Source organism: Sus scrofa, chromosome 6 (genome assembly GCF_000003025.6).
Source record: "Sus scrofa isolate TJ Tabasco breed Duroc chromosome 6, Sscrofa11.1, whole genome shotgun sequence".
Classification (NCBI taxonomy): domain Eukaryota; kingdom Metazoa; phylum Chordata; class Mammalia; order Artiodactyla; family Suidae; genus Sus; species Sus scrofa.
In genome coordinates, this window is record NC_010448.4 from 4,987,104 (window position 1) to 5,005,584 (window position 18,481).

An 18,481-nucleotide genomic window follows, 5' to 3' on the forward strand; every position below is an offset into this window, starting at 1 on the left:
AGGAAATGTGTATCAACTAAATGAGTGAGTTGATTAAACAAACCTGCCTTTTTGCCTTTAAAGAATCTGCCATGGCAATAAGAAAAAAGCCACCCACATTTTTTTTTTTTTGTCTTTTTGTCTTTTTGTCTTTTGTTGTTGTTGTTGTTGCTGCTATTTCTTGGGCCGCTCCTGCGGCATATGGAGGTTCCCAGGGTAGGGGTCGAATCGGAGCTGTAGCCACCGGCCTACGCCAGAGCCACAGCAACGCGGGATCCGAGCCGCGTCTGCAACCTACACCACAGCTCACGGCAACGCCGGATCATTAACCCACTGAGCAAGGGCAGGGACCGAACCCGCAACCTCATGATTCCTAGTCGGATTCGTTAACCACTGCGCCACGACGGGAACTCCCACCCACATTTTTAAAAATGCAGCCTCATTTACAAATCTTGGAATTTTTTCTGCCTTTATCTGTTATTTTTTTAGAATAGTTTTAGGAATGTTAGGTAGATTTCTAATTATATGGCAAATCAGATTTTTTTTTTTTTTAAGCAACTGTGTGCCAGGAGTAGGATCCTGAGGTTGCAGCTAGACTCAAAGGGCAAGACACCATGATTGATTAGTCATGTTTAAATGCAACCACCACAACTGCCAATCTCCTTCCCCTCGTGATTTTCTGACCTTCTGCAAGCTCAGTGGTCTTCTCCACTGAGCTGATAAATGGTTGGCCTGGTTCTTGTCCAGACCCACTAAATTCTGACGATGCTAAGCTAAGCCACACCCACTGGCACTAAATCCAAAGGTCCAAGCCATTTAAGGAATATGAATGTTGGCTCCAGTTCATATGATGGAAGTTATGTAACCAGCTCTTGGATACCATTCAACCTTCCTGTCTACCTCTCAAACTCCATGATTCAAGATTCTTTCAGTGTCTAAATCTTTCCGTTCTCTAAATTTCTCTGCAGCTCGGCAATGTGTCACTGCATTGTGCGTCGTAAAAATAATATTAATGTTACGTGGTGCGAAACGATGCTCATACCACATCCCGCGGATGAAAAATATTGAATGTGTCAACATGTTCGAGGACTAAGAAGAGAGCGTCGTCATTCAGCTCCTGGCCTCTGTAAGTACTGTGTACATTTCAATTCTTTATGTGTGAAACTTAATGAGTTTGAATTCTTTGCCTCATTGGTCAGAGTGCTTGGAGATAAAACAAGAGGAAAAGGCATAACTTCCCTACGTTTAAACTTTAAAAACCTCAAATCCTTAAAGCAAACTAAACAGAAATGATGACTAAAATTTACAGAAGTGATGTATGATTTGAATTTCCAAAGTATATTTTTGGATCTGTGACAAATTCTTCCAAAATCAGGAATGCCATGTTTGATATTACACATGTTCAGTAGCTTATCTTCTGCCATGTCCTGGAGGAACCCAGGAATAACACAGATTAACTGGTGAGCTAAGGTTAGAACATTCAATTCAATGGAACAGGGACTTACTGACTTCCTACGAGGTGCCAGGCCCCGTGCTTGGCACTGGGACCTAAGAGATGAATCAGACGTGGATACTGTATCCAGTCAGGTGAGATGAGATGATTTAGGAGGGAGAAGAAAAGCGAAAGGAAAGAAAATTTTAGGAAATGGGATCAAAAAGACCTAGTTATCAATTAGGGTAATGAAGATAGTTATGAGAAGAGATGCTTATTGATCACCAAAGATATGTGAGGCTGTGTGAATGGAGTGGACAACATCCTATTTGACCCTCTCTGCATCCCGTGACGTTGTCAACACACACACACACACACACACACACACACTCTATGGATGAGAAAACTGAGGTCAAGAACATTACACAGCTTCTCTAAGTTATTCCAGAAGCAGGTAACAGAGCCAGGCTCTGCCCGCAGGCAGAATGCCACCCCAGCTCTGTGGTCAGTGTGTGTATCTGACGTGAAGGGCATTTTCTAGCTCGGGCACCTCAGTTGATGGGGTTAAGATCAACCATGGAACCAGGAGCAAAAGAAAAAGCAGGTTTGGAGGACAAGAGTGTGGCCCATTTAAGAATGAGTTAAAACTAAGAGAAAAGGAGAACAAACCTTACTCCTGTGCCTCCTCTGGAGCAAAACTCCCTGTGCTAGACTCTCTGGGGGGATCAGCCTCATGTCGGGGAGAGTCAGACCCAGTATTTCCTGATATTCTGGGAGGGGAGAGACATAAAATCACCCTTACCTTAAAGTACTAACTCATGGTCTGCTGTCTCCCTGTCGAGAACATTCTTTCAAACATGCTTAAATTTAGATTGTTCATTCAATGCACAGATTATTTAGGTGATCAATATCAATTGCTTTAAGGGCCAGCCCCCCCCTTTTTTAATAAAGGGAATAAAACCTTGGACCGATGCCAAGTTAAGGGAAACAAAATGAAAGCTGTTCAAGTCCCTCCCTGAGCAGCAAATTTTCAATTTTGCTTTTGTCCCGCCATGTGTGAATTGGTATGAGCTGCCAGGAGTGATAATTTTCTGTCTTTTAATTCCCTTGCAGGTAGACCATTTAGGTACCTTTCTTGGGAGCAATATGATATTTAAAAATCCATATGGAGCAACCTGGGTGATGATTTCCATGGGGAATTACCTCCAAGTATTCCGGTAATTACCCAAAGCGAAACGGACTATTATGTTTGTGGAAATATTACGTGTTCCCAGATATATTCTGATTTCCTCTGGTGGGTGTCATTTGTTCATGCTGGCGAAAGATGAAGCTTTTTAGCTTTTGAAACCTCAGCTTGAGTGCCAGCCCCCAAGCTGGGACCAATGAGGAACTTTCTGGCATTGCAGGATGGGCTTTGTCTCTTGTGCTGAGTTCTGCAGCCATCACTTCTACTTACCTTGCAAGGTTGCCCTCATCTCTGCCCCATCAGCTTCTTAGGAAGGGCAAGGTGCTCCCTGCCCAAGAGTGTGATGCTGTGAGGGCAGGAATCTGTTTCCTTGGCTTTGTCCTACCACCTGGCTCGGGGCTGGGATGCATTGGAGCTCAGGAAGTATTTGCTTGGGACAGCATCTTAAGGGAAGCACAGTGTCAAGGCCCTGAGATAAATAAACATCATCCCAGACGAGCCCCGAGAATGTTAGAGGATGTGTGGGCAGACAGAAAGGACGCCATGGGGCTACCGCCAGCTCATGGTAGTTTTGTGGCCACTGAGGGCGTGGAGACTCATTTGGCATCCATGATGCAGGACCCGCACTAATGCAATCAGTGCTCTGAGTCGGGGCCTTGCACGCCCTGGTTTCCTCTGCTCTGTTTTCTGGCCTCAGGATGGACCTTCTCCCCATACTCTGGTGCATTTTATAAGGAAACACAGGCCTCACAGAAGCATGCACCTGAGTCCGAGAAAGGGAATGGATGGTGAGTGTAAAACCAGTGATTTCTGCAGATGGGCAGACGGGGGGATGCCCAATGCCCACACCTCTCCCAGCGCATCCCGAGTCTACAGAACAGAAGATAGAGCCCTGTCCCCTTGGGAAGAAGATTAAGTTTTTCTCCTTTCAAACTGATGAAAATCGGAAATAAGACTTTCAGAAAAAGTAGAACGAGAGTGTTTTTGCCACACATATTTCCTTCATCTGAATCTTTGAGCATCATTTCTACAGAAATGAGAACATCAAGTTCATAGCTCACAATCCCCTCCATCTAGCCTAAAGTTACTCCTTGGGGAGGCATTTATCAGAGATGGGCCTAAGCAGTGGCTGTAGGGTGATTTGGTGGGTCGGCTGACAGAGCATGTGCAATGTGGCTGGTGTCATGATGGACTTGTGTGGTACACGGCTGATTCAACTTGGAAAAGGCAGGGAAGGCTTGGCGGGTCATGTAAGCTGGGTCTGAAAGGATGTGTAGGAGTTCCTCAGGTGGACAAGGGAGAGAAGGCACGCAGACTGAAGGAACAGCATGTGAAAAGGACAGAGGGTATGAAAAGGCCTCGTAGGTTTGTGGAATAATGTTATACTTGGCAGGAATCTGAAGTGAGCAGGAAGCGGGAGAGGAGAGGAGGCTGGAAAAGTGGCTTGAGACCAGGTTTTGAAGATGTGGAGTTGATGCACTGAGGAGATAGAGCCATCGGTATTTTTAAGCAGCTGAGGATTCTTTAGAGAAGAAGAATGCTCAGGAGGCGGTAGGAAGATGGTGGAGTTGGGAGCACAGAGAGGCAGTTATGAGACTCTGCAGTGATCCAGTCAAGAGAGGGGAGGGGAAGAAAGAGGACAGAGGCTTTGAAGAGCAGTGAACATCCCTGACAGCGGGTCACAAGGAACTTCTGGGAACAGACTGGGTGTGAGGGAGGAGAGGGAGAGTGAGGACGCTTAATAACCGCATGAAAAGGCAACTTATTGAAAGACACTACCTCCTAAGTTTGACTGTCAGATGTTAGCAGGATGCATTTCTTTCCCCTATGTCTTCTTGGTCATTCCTGTCTATTAGCAATAAGGCATTCATTCATTCACCCATTGCTGGTGCCCTTCACTGAACCTAAACTGCTCCAGTCAGAAGTTGCCCATATTTGCTTTCACTGTGTTCATCACCACCCAGCCCCTTATCCCCAAACAACAATAAAGCCAAGGCCCATTGCAGCATGTCAGCCAAGCTGAGAACAGGAGAGGAGACTCAGTGATAACTCCATGACATATGTGGAGATTCACTCTGCTCAGAGACCTCATACATGAAATGCAAACAAGTAATCACTGGGTTTGGAAAGACCCAGGAAGAAGGATCAGAATTTGGTCCTGTTTGCTTCTCCGAGAGATAGGGAATTTTCTCGCTACCACTTTTCAGTTCATCTTTACAAGAAATTAATATTTTTAAAGGCCAAACTTGTGGTTTCATTTTTCATCTTGACAGCTTCCGAAATGCAGACAAATTTTGCATCAGATTGGCTTCCTTCTCCTTGTTTTGGGGTGAGTTTCATTTCATTTCACAAGCACCTGTGTGCAGACCAAAAAATGCCTCTGAAATGAGCTTGCAGGAGATGAGGATTTATTAACACATGAAGCTCTGCTAAGTGGACAGCTGATGTGCCTGCTTCTGGCCTGTGAGAGGGGTTTGTGGGTAAAGAGACAGGATTCCCCAGGGCGACGGGCAAACCTCTGTGCAGAACGGGGCCAAATTGTTGCTTTGGTTGCAGCTGGAGGCAACAGAATTTACAGGATCAGAACCTGTGTACAGTAGCTTTTTAAAAATTTAAACAAGTCCATGTTTCTGTTTTACAGATCTTCAGGTACTAGCTCTGCTGTTGACCACCTACGTCTTCTGCCAGTGACACATCCTGTGCCTTGGTTTCTCCAGGGAAATATTGTAAGTTCAGATGTTTCCGAGTTAAGAGACATTCCCTGAATTACAGGGGTATTTGTTAACCCCTGGTTGGTTGCCTCATGCCATTTTTGATTCCCCATAATATGCCAAGCTCTAGAAACAGAAAGTTAGATCAATATGGCTTTTCCTTCAAAACACTCACAAACTATTAGGGACAGAGGCAGGGAGTAAGTCAGCGGGCTCAGAGAACATGGTGACGAGAGCGGTGATGGAGATGGACTAGGCACCAGGAGAGCACAGATGAGGTGGAACGCTGCCAGCCTGGAGAGTCAGAGATCTGATCAGACTGAGTGAAGCTGAGTCTGAGTTTTGAAAGATAAGCAGCGGTTGGTCGGATGAAAATGGGGAAGCTGTTCACCCCCTAGCATTCCAGGTGAAAGTGAGACAAGAGCACAGAGACTATAAAGTCATGTGTAGGGAATGGCGGGTGGTGAATCCCCTAGGGATGGAGTGAACATGGGAAGTGTGCAGAGGAATGGTGAGAGTCGTGGGCAGGGTAGGGGTATCATGAGAAAAGAGACAGTGGAGTGGGGACATTTGCCGGTCTGAGGTTTCTCCTCTGGTATTCTGCCCCTGGAAGTGACATGCAAGGAAACAGCCAGAGAAATGATAAGAACTGGATGATATCTGAGCAGGTGACTGATAACTCTGAGGGTAGAGCATCGTTATAAAATGAACTAAAAATTAGGGCTTCACTAGATCCTCTATTCTGCTTTCTAAGACAAGGCAATGAGGCAAATCTCAAGCCTGCCCAGGCGGATGCTCAGATTGCAGCAGCAGGAGGCACAGAGGGTCTACCCTATCTGGATGGAGAAAATGAAAGGGCAAGAATGAAGAATGGAGCTGAGACACTGACTTGGAGATGCAGGGATCTTATCTAAGAGTAAACATGGCCCATAGGAGGTTCTAGACCCAAGTCATTTAGCAACTCATCCTGCTATAAGAAGAGTGAGTAAGGGGTTCAAAGAGGGGCAGAAGTCCCCATCCCAGCTGGCCACCCCTGCTCTATATAGGCGATATTCTCTGTGCACTGAGGTATAAGTTGAAGAAAGAGGTAGAACAGTCTCTTCCCAACACAGGGTGGTTGTTGGGAGCAATGCACACCTTCCTGTCCACTATGAGCAGAGGTGCCAATCATCAATTAGGCATTTGGCATTTCCTCCAGATATGGGAATGAACTGTGGAACTGCCAGGCCAACAGACAAACACATTTTTGGATATCTAAGAAGGTAACAACTCCTACAGTTCAAGTCAAGTGAAGGATAAGCTCAATTCACTAGCTTTGCAGAGCTTCTCATGCCTGTAAAGTCGGACTCTTTTTTTTTTTCTTTGTCTTTTTAGGGCTGCACCTATGGCATATGTAAGTTCCCAGGCTAGGGGTCAGATTGGAGGTGCAGTTGCAGGCTTATGCCACAGCCATAGCAACACTGGATCCCAGCTGCATCTGCAATCTACACCACAGCTTGCTGTAACTCCAGATCTTTAAGTCACTGAATGAGGTCAGAGATCAAACTTGCATCCACACAGTGACAATATCAGGGTCTTAACCCATAGTGCTACAATGGGAACTCCCCAAGCCCTGGTCTTGAATAGCGTGTAACAGATACAGTGCAAAAGCTACGGAACAAGAACTAGACACCAAAGGAAGAAAAACCAGACAAGGTAAACAGGAAACAGAAAAATAATAAATCATAAAAGAATAAATCAGATAAAAGCATGGAGGAGGGGGGAGGATGCCCAGAGGTCCCCATGCAGCTGGAAAAAATATAAAAAAGGAGGTGAAAATCCATCACCTTCAGCCACCACACAAAGATTGCATTTCACATATGTCTCACTGCCTTGTCCTTCCTCTCAGGGAGTTCCTGAGTATTCATTCAAGCAGAGAACAGGAGATAAATTAGACGTCACCAAACGTCCTCAAAGAGTAGAATCATTTGTGACAGAGAGGTGCTCTCGAGGAGAGAAGGGACTTGGTAATCAGTTCTTCAGAGAAGCTCTACAAATAAGAAAAACAGAGCAATGGCAGAGGGATGGGAAGCCCAGGGAGGGATCTGAGATCAGGGGCATCAGGGCTGCAAAAGCAGTGTGTGCCTGCAATGGAGATGAAGGCCTGGAAAACTCCAGTGCATGGTGTCCAGCAGGTGTCAGGGGTCAGAGCTCTTAGAGGAGGTCAACTTTAGCCATGAACCAAGGAGTAACCAAGGAGTTACTTGGGACAGTAAGCCTTGACCTGTTTCTCTAGAGTAGAAGGGTCTGAGAAGGATCACTGGACCTGAAGGATGTTGATGAATTGCAACAATGCAAAAATACCCAGACACATGACAGGTTCAGGCCATGGCCGCGATGTAGGTTGAGACTAAAAGACACTGAGAAGTAACAGACAGAACAAGAGATTCCCTTTGCCATGGTGACCCTATGTGGCATTTCATCTCTACCTAGAGCATTTTTCACTGGAAAGGAGGGTTCATAGTGTCTATAATGGGACTCTGTGGGAACTGTGCTGTGGTGGACAAGAGAACTGTGCAGCCAGGAGGGGAAGAGCTGCCCTCCTGTCTCACATCCCCATACTCTTTACTCTGCCTCATAAATGGATCTAGAGTTCCCCAAACAAGCCACACAATCTTTCCACCTCCTTGCTACTTGAATTAAAACTCAGCCCAAATGGTGTCTTTTCCAAGAAGCCCTCCCTTACCCTGTTATGCTCCGAATTTGGGTTTATGTCAATGCTTTGTTGTCAGAGCACTTCCCACCTTGTTCCATAATTATTTGTTTACCCAGCAGACTTCTCCACTAGATTTTGAGCTCCTTGAAAGCACAGATTAGGTCCAAGTTCACATTCCTGGTGCTATACATGGCACCTGGTACACAAAAGGCACTTGATAAATAACAATGGTAATAATAACCCAGCAATACCTACCATCTACTGAACATTTACAAAGTACCAGACATTGTGATAATCACTTCACACGCTTGACCTCATCTGGCCTCATAACTGCTCTGCTATGAATTAACTACATCCCATTTTACAGATGAAGAAACAAATAAGAGTTGAGATTAATTTTACAAGGTCATCTAGGCAGGATTTGAAGGGACTGATATTGAGATCTGGGTTTTTTTGGATTCCAGGGTCTATACTCATGCTCTTTGAATAAAGGAAATAACATATCCTGCCTCCTCCTGGATGGCTGTGGGACCAGGTTACCCAGATAGGAGGTGGGTCAACCCTAGGAGGAGGAAGAAGGAAAGCAGAAAATAGGGCAGAGAGCTTTGGTTTGGAGAGTTATACTCAATTTGATCTGTTTTTCAAGAAGTCTTGCTGTTTTGTATATATGTGCCTTCCTAAAAGTGGTCTTTTCTATAGGAAACCCACACTGCAGTCAAAAGGATTCAGAGAATGACACGTACAATCTTCAGCCATTTGTGTGAGTCAAGCTCATTGATTACCAGGCAAGATGAGGTATGTGCCTCTCTCCTCTCCGCAAAACAAGACAGCTTAACCAATAGATGAACTCTACAGTAAAAAGTGAACATTTAAAGTCTAATTAATACATTTGCTCATAGCTGCTTTTTCTCTTTGAACACCACTTTAACCCCAGTCTTTCTCCAGGGGAGAAAAATATAGTTTCAAAAACATCTTTATCACGTTGAGTTTATGGTGAATAAACATACTGGCCATTCCAGGAATCCATCCTGGCTCTATGACTGCTTATATCACTCCCAAAGGATAAACATTACCTCAAAATTAGCAATACTGCACATTTCTGACACTTAAGAAGGTTTCCTCACATGATTAGGACCTGCTGGGTGACCTAAGGAAAGGAAATGTATACCACTTGGTGCCCATCTCTGCAAATCCATCAACTATTTCTGGAATACGGCAACAAGAAACAATCCATTCCTCACTTACCTGCTCTGCACTTGTGACCATGAAAGGGATCTTACAAACCAGTTATTCTCTGTCTCCCCCTGTTGCAGACGAAGAGACACACCCAGAGAGAGAGAGGGGAGAAAGGGGACATGTCCAGGGTTCAAGCTCAGACAGAACTCAAGCCCTTGCTCCTTTTGGCTGTCCCATAGTCTAACCAAATATACAATACTCAGAATAACACTAGAATAATATTTCTAGCTATGTCTTAGACACATGTCAGCAGTGTTGGGTATTAGTTCCATCACTGCACAAACATGACTTATGTCTTAACATTCTCCCCCTTTGAAGAATACTTGTGGGAGTTCCCATTGTGGCATAGCAGAAACAAACCCAACTAGTATCCATGAGGACACAGGTTCGATTCCTTGCCTCACTGAGTGGGGCAAGGATCCGGCATTGCCATAAGCTATGGTGTAGGTCACAGATGTGGCTTGGATCTGGTATTGCTTTGGCTGTGGCATAGGCCAGCAGCTGTAACTCTGATTTGAGCCCTAGCCTGGGAACTTCCATATGCCACAGACGTGGCCCTAAAAAAGAAAAGAAAAGAAAAGAAAAGAAAAGAAAAGAAAAGAAAAGAAAAAGAATGCTTTCATTCTAAGTGTCTTCTACCCAAAAACAGACAGGCAGAAAAACTCCGTGTGGGTATTAGCACACCAAACTTCAGAGAAATTCTTCACCATCCTACACTGCATGAAAGTTCGCTAAAAGAAAAAGAATCCATTCAGTCAAGCTATATTTTATCCAAAGTCTTACATTTACAGGAATTTATTTTCATGAGGGTTTTACTTGTGCAACTTCATCTACGGCTACAAATCTTCCATGAACTAGGCAAAAAAAAAAAAATTAAACATCTACTCTTATAGAGAAGCCAAGTGTGAATCATTGCTTTTTTTCTGAGCCTAATTAAGATACTTGCCTCTTGTCCATTCTGGATTACACAAGAAAAGTTAGTTTTGTTTGCTTTATTATTATATTTTTGCTAGTTTTTGTTACTTGGTTACTAGAACAAAACTCTCCAGAGATGGAAAGATGAAAAATACTCTTGGCAAGGGCGCTGAGTCCAGCCTAATCCAGCTGAGAAATACAATGCCCTCTTCAGAGCTGAACTCTAGCTCTGGATGATCCTTTCAGCACCTAGAGTTCTGTTGTCATCAGAGTCTCCCCATAAAACAAAAGACTAGACCCTTTACAACAGCTGGGAATCGTAATGCAGCTTTGCTTTCCTTTGAGGTAAGGATGTGGAAGGCACCTGCTGCTCACTGGGAGCTCTCTGGGGTCCTGACCATATGCTCCAGACAGATTTCCCAGAATTCTGCTTTCTGAGATCCTGGCTGGACAGCACTGCAGCGCTCCTGGATTTCAACGTGTCACTTTAACCATTTTTGTTATTCGTCTCCCACTCTTAGATACCCAAATCCCCATCTTAGCTTGGTGCTCTACATTCAAATGATTTAGTCAGAAGCAGAGCAAGAGTCTCTTTTAAAGAACCACGAAACAGCATTGCTACTGAGCTGATAAGCCTGGTTATCACTGATGACACCACCACAGCAATCACCAGGCACCATTTATTCAGCACATACTGTGCACTAATAGGAAATTTAGCTACATCATCTCTCAAATTTCACCACCACCTTGTATATATCAGGTACTCTCACCGTTTTTTCAAATGACAAAATGGAGGCTCATTGAGATTAAGCAATTCTGCCCAAGATCACTGTAGAAAAGAAATAAACATGTAAAGTGCTTAGAACAGTGCCAACAGTCTAGTAAAAACTCAATAAATGTTGGCTTCTGGTAGTTTTTCTCTTTGTACTGTGTTGCTATTGACTTAAACATTGAGCCCCGCAGAGAGGGAGGGAAATATACTTTGAGAGCACTCACTCTCTGCCTCCAAATAGATTTTAAAGGAGTGACAGACAAAGCTGAATATATTTTTTCAAGGGAAGAAAGAAGACTCGTCAATTGAGAATGATCTATTGGTTTGGGAATCACAGAAAGAGGGGAGACTTGTAAGAAACAGACTCTTAAGAGCCATAGCATGAGTTCATGGGTGATTATACTTCACAGTTGTTCCAATTTGCTTTTCACTTTCTAGGTTAATCTCCTCAACCCTCAGCCCCGGAAGGAACAACAATGTGGAACATGTATCCTTGCCACAGGGGCACAGCTTTCTGGGCCAGAGGTAGACACACCTCAAAGGGGAAACGATTCATAATTATGGCTGAGCCAAAAGAAGCTACCTTTTGGGAATCTGTAATTGAGATTCTGAGGGACTGGCTAAGTTTGTGGCAAGCCAAAAATACATCAACACAGAGAAAGCAGGTGAGTTACAGTAATGGCAGAGCACATGGCGGGGCGGTGCATGGGTCCCTGTCGCTGAGGTCCCTGGAGCCATCCCACATCCTCCCGTACTGGAGGTCTGGTGGTCTATTGTTCCTTGGAGATCTGGGAAACCACTTGGTATTTTCACACTCTGAGGTGATGGACTGGGTTCCTATTCCTTCCAATCAAACGAATCCTTGCCAAAACCTATGGTCAACCCAACCAGGGTGCATTATGATACAATGGGGCTGTGTGACTCCGCCTTCACTTCTGAGTGCCACATCAAAGAGAAACTGCTACATATTTGCTCAGTAGAAGGTGTCAGGCTTGGAGACCATGAGAGAACTGAGAGAAGATATGTATGTGCATCTAACATATCTGAAGTGCTGTTGTGTGGCAGCAATGCAACTTTCAGCACTGTGGCTTCAGAGTAAAGAGCTAAGAACTGTGGATGAAAGTAACAGGGGGGACTTCAGTCAGAGCTATGACTAGAGCAGAGTCTAAGATCCACGTGAGGAGGAACTCCATGTATCTCCTTCTTGACTTCATTCAGGTGCTCACCCAGCGACTAGCACAGAGAAACCACTCGGTAGCTATTTTTCATATAAATAATTAAGGAGGTAGCGGCTCTATCCAAAGGAGCTGGGGTGTGAGAAGAACTTGAATGGATGTGCGTTTCATGAGCTCAAAGCATTTTGAAACCCTAAGGTCATTATTGAAGGTTACAGACAATTTGGCCCCCATAATTTTAGTAACTAACATGTATACTGGTCAGCTGTCTGATCTGCTTTAATCTTTAAATTTTATTGAAAAGTCAATTCTCAATCGGAGAATTTGGGGAGGGGGGCACGAAGTCATTATGTTCACAGCATCTTGCTGTGAGTTGAACTCCTAGGGTTCGAATCTGTTCTATGACAGGAGGAAAGTTGCTTAATCACTCTGGAAAATATGGTCAGGGTGCCTACCACAGGGTTTTTGCTTTTTGAAATAAAGATGAGATAAAATAGCATATGTAAGCAGACTAGCCCAGAGTAATCACTCAGCAACATTATTACGAGCTATCATTAGCTACAAGGTTGCTTCATTAACTTTTTAAAATGAAAATTGCCTTTATCTCTCTTTACCTTCCAAGTTCCATGCGATGCTTCTGATCAAAAAAGCAGTGTTTAAAACAAATGAGTAGGGGTTTCCTTTAGCTCCTGGAGAGGGCCCCTGCTTCTATGCAGCCTCAGCATGACTTATTCATGAGATGTTGACCCCACGTGGGAGGCAGGCATGTGATTCTTCACGATGTTGGACACTGACCCTTCTGTGCTATTGCCGTAGATACACAGGACATTATCGTAGACCCCGGCCTTCGGACACCAACATACTAAGCATTTCCCTTACCACATGGGTAATTATTTAAAGATGTACCCCTCCACAGAGTGATTTCTCTGTTGCTCTCATTAAATCATATAAAGGGCCCACCCACATCACTCACTTTAAGCACTAAATATTTCAACAGAGTTGAAATGATGCCAGCTCAATTTACTCGAATACTAACGCTCAATATAGGCAATTTGGCTGTGGAAAAAAAAATAGAAGTTTCACTTGTGTTCATAAATGTTAAATGATATTCTTCAACAAGATGCAGATTTAAAATGTAAATTATTTAAAGTGTCCAAGACCTGTGGCCCGCATTTCTTATTCTAAGGCAGTGACACATATATTACAGATACATTATTCATGTGTTAGGCACCCATTACACCACACTGATGCCGCCAAAGGCATAACCAGTCAGGAAACAGGCTGTTGCATATTATAGACAAATCTGGAAACTCTCCCCCCGCCGTATTTTTTTACCTTCAAGCTCTGTTTTAATGAAAATATCTTTCACAGGTACTACGTATATCTGTACACACATGTGTGGCCACTGGAGGGGGTCTCTTTGAAAGCACTGACTTTCTGCCAACTGCTGCTGGATGTTAGTGCATACAGATCCAATTTTGACCTATGATCTATGACCTTCCAACATCCTACTAGACAATGTGGGTTCACTCTGATATCTCAATAGCTTACACAAAGCAAATGCGATGGTCACAAACTCTTGTCCCTTCAAGAAGAGGTGACTTACTATGCTAACCCAGGAGGGCTCGTCACTGCAAACAACTCACCTGCATCAGGAAGAGATGACCCCTGCAGGTGGTTGGAGCATCAGCTGGCAGCTGCCTGGACATTTCTTTTGCTGAAAAGCTCCCTGACATCAGCTGGCACCTTGCATATCTGCCTGTTGCTCAAATGTAGAGTGAGCTGTGAGGTGTCCCATGGCAAACTTGTCCCCCTGCTGGATAAACTACTGAAGTCAGGGCCAGGGTTGGCACTGACTGGTTTACTTGATGATGTGGAAATATTTCCTGTTGCTCTCCATGTCCCTGATTTGTTGGAAATATTCAAAATGAGAGAAGGAGGAGAGAGTGGGGATGAAGGACTTAAGCTCTGGATCCAAGTCCTGGCTGAGCTACTTAGGGCTACATGATTTTTGAAAATGGAAGTATAATCGACCTATGTAACACTGTGGTAGTTTCAGTTGCACAACACAGAGTTGAGATACTTCTATAAGTATGAAATGATCATCAAGATAAGTCTAGATGCCATCTGTCACCACACAAAGTTACTCCCTAGGCTGTACATTTCATCCCTATGACTCATTTACTTTGTAACTGGAAGTTGGTACCTCTTTTTCTTTGACTATGCCTGTAGCATGTGGAAGTCCCGGGCCAGGGATTGAATCCTGTATCTGTATCTATATATTTTCATTTATGACAACGTAGATGAACCAAAAGGGTATTATGCTTAGGGAAATAAATCATGTAAAGACAAATACCTATATCTTAGCTATTATAAATAATGCTGCAATGAACATAGGAGTGCATGTATCTTTTTGAATTAGTATTTTTGTTTTCTTCAGAAAAATACTCAGAAGTGGAATTACTGGATTGTTCAGTAGCTACTTTTTTTTAACTGGGGAACCTCCATACTGTTTACCATAGTGGCTGTACCAATTTACACTCCCAGCAATAATGTACCAGGGTTCCCTTTTCTCCACATCCTTGCCAACACTGGTTACTTGCTATGTTTTGATAACAGCCATTCTGACAGGTGTGAGACGATATTTCACGGTGGTTTTGATTTGCGTTTCCCTGATGATCAGTAATGTTGAATATCTTTTCATATGTCTGGAGACCATGCGTATATCTTCTTTGGAAAATGTCTATACCAAATAAAGACGATGAAATTGGAGCAGGTCCTCTGCTCATTTTCAATCGGGTTGTTTAGGGTTTTTGATGTTGTGTTGGATGAGTTCTTTTTGTATTTTGGATACTGATTCCTCATCATATCTATCATTTGCAAATATCTTATCCCATTCAGTAGGTGGATTTGTTTTTGTTTTGTTGACAGTTTCCCTTGCTGAGTGAAAGCTTTTCAGTTTGATGCAGTTCCATTTGTTCATTTTTGTTTTCCTTACCTGATGAAGCATATCCAAAAAGATACTGCTAAGACTGATTTCAAAGAGCTTATTGGTTATATTTTCTTCTATTTTTATTGTTTCAGCTCACACAGTTAAGTCTTTAATACACTTTGAGTATATTTTTGCATATGGTATAAGAAAATGGTCCAGTGTGCTTCTTTTTTGCACGCAGCTGTCCAGTTTTCCCAGCATCTCTTAGAGTTATGCAATTTTGGACAATTTATTTGGCCCCTCCAAACTTCAATTTCATCCTCTTTATTTGGATGATAGGATGCATGTAAAGCACTTTGCATCTTGCTTGGTACACAGTAAGCATTCAGTATATGTCTGTTCATGGTTGTGATGACTGTGGGGTGGGTATTTATCTCAAGGTACCTCTTCTCTAGTATTTTCTCCCTTTTTCTCTTCCTTACCTAACTCTGAGGAATCTCCCTTACCACTTAAAACCACGAGCAAGGATGTCTTAGGGCTGGCTTACCTCAAAGCCTATGAAGTCTTTACCATAATAACAATAATTAAAAATTATAATTTATCTGATTTGATGCCAAATGGTCTCCAAATCCTGTGTAATGGTTAACTTTGAACACTGCTGCAGGCAGAAAGAAAATAAGAAACTGAAACTTTTGTACTATGCCTACATAATTTTTTTCCACTGAATCTCTTTGTAATTACATTTAAAATTAATACTGTCCACAGGTCGAATTACTGAGGCTGGCAGGGAAAACAGTTAAAACATTCCAGGTGCTAATCTTGCTTCACCAGTCCTCAGCTTTGCCTGCCTCTGGTGGACTCATGATTCCAAGGTTATTTTTCATTGAAGAAACATTAAAAAAAAGGTATAAACACAGTAGAATATCCTTGCATAGGCATTTTAGGTAAAGTGCTTGCAATGGCAAATATTTTACTTTCTGGGGTTGGGAGTTGAGAGGACATTCAACATTAGCCAGCCTACTATATTTTGCTTAAAACCCTGTTAGGAACACCTGTTCTGATGGATTGTGGAAAGTATCCCCAAAGAAGATTGCTGTTCTCCAAAAGTCAGAAAGGTTTCAAGCAGCCTTGGGCTTACTGGTGGGTTTTCTCCACCTATGCTCAGCATCTTACAGCATCTGGAAATCATTCTTAAAGCACACACGACTCAGCCAACTACAAGTGCTCACATAAATCTTTGGCTTTTCCAATGAATGTAGAATCATAGAGACCGGTACGAAGCACCAGCAAAGTCTGAAATTAGATGAAAAGATGTCTCCAAGATGGCTCCTCTCAAATTTTCATGTGTGTATGGATCACCTGGAGGATCCTGTCAAAAGGCAGATTGTGATTGAGTAGTCTGGCGCAGGCTCGGATGAATTTCTACCAAGCCTCCAGGTGTTCTCTATCCTGCTGGTCCAAGGACTGCACTTTGAATGACAAGGTTCTAAGATACATGCGGGTCTGCTTCTGGGTTTGAATTAGCACTGTACAAACCATGGTCTCCTTGCACACTGTAGATGAGCCAGTTGCTGTACGACAGTCAATGATCTCCCCTCCTTCAAGCTGCCTGACTGTTCTGGTTTGCAAAGTGCCAGAGGAGCACAAGACAGCCATGAGAGGCTGTACGGGTACATCCTGACTGGTCCCTGTACCCAAAGGCCCCGGTCTGCAGAGCCTGCCTTACTGGGACATGGATGCTCTTAGGAGGCAATGCCCCCTTCCACTGGAACTAGTCTGATATTTTTCTTCTCTGCTTTCCCACTGCCTTCTATCCTTGCCTCAATCACAATTTAATGCCCCCTCCAAAACCTCCATTAAAACATTCTGTTTCTTATCTCTTCTTCAGTCTCATTTTTGTTTGGTTTGCTGTCCCCTGCCACTAAGTTTTCCTTTCTTCAGGGATCCCATCATTCACAGGCTGAGTGCAGCTTTTTTGATCTCCTTTTTTTTTGTTTATTGTTTTTTCTTCCAGTGTTCACAGATTTCTATCTTTTCTACCCAGAACTTTCACCTATTATTTCTTTTTTTTACACTTAAAAAATTTGTTATTTCTCCAATACAATTTTTTTCTCATGTACAGCATGGTGACCCAGTTACACATATATGTATACATTCGTTTTTCTCACATTATCATGTTCCATCATAAGTGGCTAGACATAGTTCTCAGTGCTACACAGCAGGATCTCATTGCTAATCCATTCCAAAAGTGGTAGATTGCATCCATTAACCCCAAGCTACCAATCCATTCCACTTCAAAAATAAACCAATGGGACCTAATCAAACTGACAAGCTTTTGTGCAGCAAAGAAAACCAAAAATAAAACAAAAAGACAACTTACAGAATGGGAGAAAATAGTTTCAAATGCTGCAACTGACAAGGGCTTAATCTCTAGAATACACAAGCAACTTATACAACTCAACAGCAAAAAAGCCAACAACCCAAAGGAAACATGGGCAAAAGACCTGAATAGACAGTTCTTCAAGGAAGATATACAGATGGCCAACAAGCACAGGAAAACATGCTCACCATCACTGATTATTAGAGAAATGCAAATCAAAACTGCCAGGAGATACCACCTCACACCAGTCAGAATGGCCATCAATAATATGTCCACAAATAACAAATGCTGGAGGGGGTGTGGAGAAAAGGGACCCTCCTGCACTGTTGGTGGGAATGTAAGCTGGTACAGCCACTATGGAGAACAGTATGGAGGTATCTTCGAAAACCATATATAGAACTGCCATATGACCCAGCAATCCCACTTTGGGCATATATTCAGACAAAACTCTCCTTAAAAAAGACACATCACCGCGTGTTCATTGCAGCACTATTCACACTAGCCAAGACATGGAAACAACCCAAATGTCCATTAACAGATGACTGGATTAGGAATATATGGTATATATCCACAATGGAATACTACTCAGCCATAAAAAAGAACAAAATAATGCCATTTGTAGCAACATGGATAGAACTAAAGACTCTCATACTGAGTGAAGTAAGTCAGAAAGAGAAAGACGAATACCATATGATATCACTTATATCAGGAATCTAATATATGGCACAAATGAACCTTTTCACATACTATTTCTACACCCAGGTTTAGAAAGGTTTGGGAGGCCCACAGAAGTTACACCACGGCACTGAGATCCAAATCTATAAACTTCTAAAAAAATCATATCCTTTGATCCAGTCATTTTACCTTTAGGCATTTATTAAGAAAACAGGCAGAGACACAGGCAAAGATACCTGTATGAGATGTCCATTGCAGAAATGTTTGTAATAGCAAAAAGTTATCTAAAATAAATTGATGATTAAGTCAATGATAATATATCAAAATGGCAGATATTATTTCAGTATTAAACATATATGCATTAATGCCTACTAATTCGTTGAAAATGCTCAT

The 18,481-nt window shown here is 42.9% G+C and overlaps 1 protein-coding gene and 1 long non-coding RNA gene across 5 annotated transcripts in view; one reads left to right on the forward strand and one right to left on the reverse strand.

Moving 5' to 3' along the window:
* CDH13 (cadherin 13, H-cadherin (heart)) overlaps positions 1–18,481 on the reverse strand; it is a 1,022,437-nt gene that overhangs the window by 177,352 nt on the left and 826,604 nt on the right.
* LOC106510463 lies at positions 399–16,907 on the forward strand. Of its 4 annotated transcripts, none has more exons than XR_002345293.1 (5): positions 399–1,105; positions 2,525–2,628; positions 5,239–5,323; positions 8,703–8,798; positions 11,365–16,907. It is a non-coding gene; the product is annotated as an uncharacterized LOC106510463 (long non-coding RNA). The 4 variants fall into 4 exon arrangements; XR_001308962.2 differs by lacking the exon at positions 2,525–2,628 and having other exon boundaries at positions 11,365–11,591; positions 13,473–14,578; XR_002345292.1 differs by lacking the exon at positions 2,525–2,628.